The following is a 6,779-nucleotide window of genomic DNA, read 5'->3' on the forward strand; positions in this document are numbered from 1 at the left end:
GTGCCACGGAGCAACAAATATTCGCCACACGTGCAACCAGCAGTTTCGTATTTCGATTAATTCGACGCTGAGGATTCGTTCCTGTCATCCTATACTCTTCTAATCCTAGTGTCAGGGAGTGAAATCAATTTTTAGTTCTCGAATACGTTTTTTTAAGGCAAAATTAACTTCCTTATAAAATAAGAAACTGAAGAATTCTTTAGTTATATTGTCAGATTGTTTACGAAAATAAATTATCAATCTTCTTTTCATTTTCTAATTATATTTATTTTCTTACTGTTGTATCAAAGGGAGCAGATGTATTGTTTATTTTTTGAAATTAATTCAAACTTCTCGAGTCTTTGGCTATTTAAAAAATGATGCATATTAATTATATTATAACTATCTGACATATTCAAGGGTAATTGTATTTTAAATTCTAAATTGGAAATTTCATGAGTTATTTTTTTAAATGTCAGATATTTTAAGAAAGTCCAAATTGAAGAATAAAATTTGGACCACAACCAACATAACAAAAATTCACAACATCATCCAGAACTTCTATCAGCAAATACCAACTACAAACCTCAACAGGAAAGAAAAATCTGTATTGTCTCGACTGAGAACTGGCCGTACGAAAATCACCAACGACTACCTCATCGCTAAAACCGAACCCCCCAAATGTCATTTTTGTCAAAGCCATCGTCTAACAGTAAACCACCTATTATACGAATGTAAAGAAATAGAACAGAAAAGGAAAAAATACGGAATCAAACCAGACTCAGCCGTAACAGTGCAGGACCACATCAGAGATACAATAGACTTCCTCAAAGATATCAATATATATTCTAAAATATAAAAAATCGCAAATAGTTCTGTCGCTAATGACCTTGTAGTCGATGCGACATAAAACAGACAGGGGAAAAAAAAGAATATCTACAGAAAGATCCGTTTCATGAAAAATTTGTATATAACATATTTGTAGATAATTTCATTTTCTATAAAAAAAAGCTCCCTTATATCATTTTCAAGAAACCAATATTTTACGATTCATTTCCGAAAAAATTGGTCTTCTATACGATTGTACACCAAAATTTAATTATTAATTGTATGTGAAGCTATATAATTCGAAAATTTCACTCGCAAGGCTTTCTTGTAGATAATTTTGTGGCCTATAAAATTATGAAAACATAAGAGGTTACTCTACCACCCCTGATCGGAGCGATTTACGATTTTCCACGTTAGATCCCTTTATCGCGCGCATTTGGCTGGTTTCTCGGTTTAAAAACGCGAAACATTGGCACGCGTTTTCATGAACGTACGCGGGGGCACCCCCGTCGTTCTCGCTTCCCTCACTTTATTTGCAACGCCGTTTCTGCTGACACCGCCGCTCGACGATGAATCCATCGAGATGGAACGTCGGTAAACAAAACGTTCACCTCTTTCGGTGAAACCCGCAGCCCGACGTGGAACGAAACGGTTCGGAAGACCGTGCACGATGAACCCACGGAAACGTGAACGCGAATAATTCTACCGTGTAGGTGCAGCGAAATTCCTTAAAAACGCACAATAATCCGAATATTATGCAACGAGAGCAGGTGTCGTAAAAAAAAATTATTTCATAGTTTGGTGAAGATTATTTATATAAATTAACATTTTTTTGAGGGATAAAAATCGCGAAATCACTGTTCTTGATCTTTTTGGGGGAATTCATATGGTTTATTTGACGTGGTTCATTTAATTTGTAAGTTAGAAAATTAATATAGTTAACTTGGCGCGGTTGCAGTGAAGCCTTGGAGCGTTTCCAGAAAAAATACATATTTTCTGAAACGTTTCAGACCGAAAAATAATTAAATTACTTGACCCATAAGTACATAATAAATCGTACTATAATAATATAATATTGAAGAAAAATTAGAGAGCTTCGTTTCTTGACTGAACCAAATAAATTTTCCTAATCCATGCTTGTCCTTCTATAGTTTTCAGATGACAAACTCCTAATATTGTCAATAACAGTAGATATTGTAGATTGAAATTATATGAATTCTTAAACAGAATCAAATTTACTCCAGTATCAAACAACTACATTATTTACGAATATCCCTAACGATACATCATCATCAAAGTTAAAGAATCCTATTCCTTAACTATTAAATAAGTTCCACGTGACCAATGGACTCCGCGTGACAACCCTTAAACTGTTCGGTTATATTTCAAGTCGCAATGTATCCATTAACACGTGGTATTATCGGTGTGTAACGATTATACGATTAGAAGCGCGAAAAGTCACCCGCGTTTTCAACGGCTGTCAAACGAGAAGGTGGATAAAGTTCTAACGAGGATTTAACTGACTTGTCCGCAGGGGTCGCTTGACAATGGGCTTGTCTTCGACCCTCGGCAACCCTCTGAACAGACGTCGCTCGTCACACTGACAGATTGACTGATCGCTACTTCCATCAGGTTCGTCTCATTCCACCTAGCCTGTCCTCGTTGTTGGCATTGATACACTCGTAATAACACCTATGAAACGTTTATCCTGGGACTAAAGGGGTGGTCGAGGGTATTTCTGCGTGGTAATTGACAACATCAATTTTTCATTTTGCACGTTTGTCATTAACCCTTGGACCCAAAGCTTTATTATTCTGTTAATGACTCATTGATTTAATTCAATTAATACTTGCTATTTTGGGTAATATTCTGCTTTATTTAATATTAAAGTGTACTATTTAAAATGGGAGCATCTTATTCGTCGCTATTTTTAATTATCTAACGTTTCTTCATCATCTGAATTATTTTAAGTAGCAGTAATTATGTTTGTGATATCGACTTCTTCCTCTTTACAATTTCATCTAGTCTTTCCAAATATTCAAAACATCTTGCAGTTTACAAATATATTTTAGTATTCCCTAAAATTTCAATTTAAACACCAAATTCTACTACTTTTTGCTACTATTCTTATCATAACATAAAATATTGCATTTCTTCATAATTTCCCTGTCATTTTCGATATCCTATCCTTGTATGTCTTCCCTTTTAGAATTTCCTCCAGACCTCCCAAATATTCAAACCATCTCACAATTAACAAATATATTTCACATTCCACTAAAATTCCATTCTAAACCTCAAACTCTAATCTAACCTAAACATAGCGAACATTTCTCTCAAAATAAAATATATCGTCACTTCTTCGCGATTTCTTCGTGGCTATACTCGTAAAAGACACCTATCCAACCGAAAAATGTTCTTAATTAAAACGTAATCATCTTCTTCGGTATATCCAGCAGCTCGCGAGACCAGCATCGAGCGTGTTAAGCGTTACACCTCTACACGTGCATCTGGCATCATTTCGAGTAGAGATAAGGACCCGTAGCCGCTGCAGGCTCGTTTCACGGCTCGAGTTTCACGCTTTATAACTCTTACGGACGCGTTATAAACCCTCGAGCACCCAGCCAGTTGGCAAGCGATAGCTAAAGTAGTCAATGGCGAACGAGCCTCATAGGTGCTGAGGGTATCGGGTGAAGCGGATGGACCGAGTACCAGAGGGGCCGGGAGGGGGTCGAAGGGGAGGGTTTGCCGGTGCGCGAAGGACGAGTCGTGAGAGGGACCAAAAAGGAGGCTGTGGAACGAGCCAGAGGTGAGACGAGCTTTATTGTCAAGTCACGCCAGCATCGTGGCCTATCTCTATCTGGCGGCGTCACCCTTTGTGCGGCTTTCCTCTGCGACGCCCCCTTACCGAGTGACGTAGACGCAGCCCCTTCGATCTATGTTCTTCGCACGCGAGCTATCCTGTACGTGCACCATCTCGTTCACCTACCTTTTGTATCTAGTATGTCAGTAAATTGTAGATAAACAGTGGCAAGTGGGCTCCTCGGAGCGTAGGTGTACCCCCGTTATGGAGCAACCCCTGCCTGAGACTTTCGAACAACCCTTCGTTGGAGAGATTCTTTCTCATTTTATGCATTGACAATTTTTTTGTTTGTTCAAATGGGAGTTTTACATTGTTTCGACTGCTACTTTATCTGTTACAAATATATGGTAGATTTTATGGTACAGGTTGGTGTCTCTGGATCAACCCTTGTTGAGACTTTCGAACACCTTTTGTTAGTTTAGAGAGATTCTTTCTTATTTGTATCGATTTGAGACTTTTTCTTTGTTTAAATTGGGGTTTTACGTTGTATCGACTGCTGCAACACGAGTGTATCCTAGATTTGTGGTACAGATTTGTGTTTCTAGATCAAAATTTTCTTGTCGAGACTTTCGAACACACCCTTTGTTAGTTCACAGAGATTCTTTCTTATTTCTATTGATTTGAGACTTTTTTTTTGTTTAAATTGGGGTTTTACGTTGTATCGACTGCTGCAACACGAGTGCATCCTAGATTTGTGGTACAGGTTTGTGTTTCTAGATCAAAATTTTCTGGATCAATCCTTGTCGAGACGTTGAGACATCCTTCGTTAGTCCAGAAAGATTCTTCTTCATTTTATACTGATACTACATACCATTCTAATCTACACGTGCAATGAGTGATGTTAACAAATAGCCAGATTTTATAAAGTACGTTAGAAATTACCTGTACGCTGATAGAACAGTCACGAACGGCGTGTAATTGAAACGATTCTCAGCACGGATCGTTTTGTTGCGCCTTGTTTACAGCTATTAATTACAGTAGCTTCTGGGGATTGATATAACAGCTACAAATTATCGCAGACCTCCCGCATACCACTCTCGCATGTTTGAATTACTATATAGGTGGTCTGATGTCATACTTTGATCATGCACTACACAATGTATAAACTCGAACATGGGACAGAGACAGAGACAGAGAAGATGATAAAGCTAAACGTTTCTTTCTTTTAATACAGATTAAACTAGTAGTCCCTATCAATGGACACGTTCATATTAGCCTGTTTTTGTATTTAAATGTGTGACATTTAAGGTACCTAATAAATTATCATTTCAATTGCAATTAGATTTTAGAAAATTATTTATGTTAGGTTCTATTTCACAACAGTTTCACGTATATTTTATTACTTTACTTTTATTAAAACCACCATAGGGCACCAAGGGAAACATAATATTTAATTTTAAATGTGCAAAGTTGAGTAATACTATCTATAGCAAATCATAATAAGATATTAAATTAAAAGAGTATCAACATTTAATATTATATTCACACAGTAGAATGATATTATCTAAGGCAGAATCACTATAGGATACCAAAGGAGAATTAATATCTAATATTAAATGTGCACAGCTGTATAATATTATCTACAACAAATTATTATAAAAAAAAAGAAAAAAAGAATATTAACATTTAATATTATATTCATACAATGGAACGACATTACCCAAAACAAAATCATGATAGAGTACAAGAAGAAAAAAACCTGTGTATTTAAAAGCTAGGAATTTGGACAATAATTTTAGATAAAAAATTTACGACCAAGTATCCATAAAGCAAGATTAAATATCGTCAAGTTATTACCGAGATAAGTGAGAAACAAAATTTCCTCAAACTTTAAACCAAATTCACTAAAATTGAATACATTAAAAATTCGATCGCCTTGCGAGTATAACAATAATCGCGCATTGGCAATCGCGGTATTTCAGCCGATCGAGTGGCGAGAGTTCGATGGTGCTCCCGAAGAAGAGGTCCTCGATCTGTGAAACGGAGTTCGGGGCAGGAAGAACGGAGGCAAGGTGAACGAAATGAAAAGGACAAATCAATCGGTTCTTTCTCATTTCGTCTTGCAGCTTTAAGCTGGTGACGTCACGTTTACTCTCACCGCGTACAGAAGGTGGAGAAAGGGAAGATTTGGCGACGCCAGCATCTTTCACTTCTGATGACGGTGTAGGTTCGCGGTGGTTGATGACGCGGCACATAGGTTATATCCGTCCCCCCTCGCACACAGCTACACAATGTACACGTGTGTTTCCCCCCTTACCCTGTATGTGCATGCACACGTACACGTGTGTACACGCGCGATCTATATTCACCGAATAAACGAATGAACGAAACCTGCAGTGGGACGCGGAACTAAGGAGATCACGAAGACGTCCACCTTGACCCAGTCATACTAGACGCTTGATCACCGATCCATGTTGAATGGCCAAGTCCAATATCACTGATATAGTCCGACCACTCTTACTTTAACCTAGACGAGACTACAATTTTCTTCATTCTCTTCTGTTTCATAGTTTAAACACCCGGAAGCCAATATAGAAACTGTCTTTGATTCGAGATTTTATCATTGGTAAATGGACAACTTGAGGTATCCTGTGTGCAATTGGTAAATGACTATTTAATACCTCATTCTTATATCATGGTTGTATTGGCAGATATTTGAAGTGTTTTGTGAACTTCGAGATAGAAATTGAAGGTAATTTTTGTTATTATTGAGATTGAGATAATTTAAACTACGACACTGGATGGTTGCAAATATTATTGCAAAGCAATTCAGAGTAGGTTGTGACATGTAATAATTCTAGTCATAGAGGCAGCGATACATCTTGATTTATACATCTATACTCTAAATTCAATCAAATATATATATGGTATATGTATATGGTAAAGAACTGAAATCAAAGTTGGTATATATTTAGAGTTTGTGGAATGAATAAAATTAAAGTCTTATGGAAGTTTTCAGATCATACAGCTTCTATTACATTAATAAATCTGTCTTAATGACAAGAAATTTATATCGATATATGCATTAAAATAGAAAATAAGTGACTGAACAACACTCTAAGAAAGTGTCTGCCTTTGAGGACTTGTATGTGTATGTATTTTTTAGTAGTCC

Source organism: Hylaeus anthracinus, unplaced genomic scaffold, assembly GCF_026225885.1.
Source record: "Hylaeus anthracinus isolate JK02 unplaced genomic scaffold, UHH_iyHylAnth1.0_haploid 12000, whole genome shotgun sequence".
Classification (NCBI taxonomy): Eukaryota; Metazoa; Arthropoda; class Insecta; order Hymenoptera; family Colletidae; genus Hylaeus; species Hylaeus anthracinus.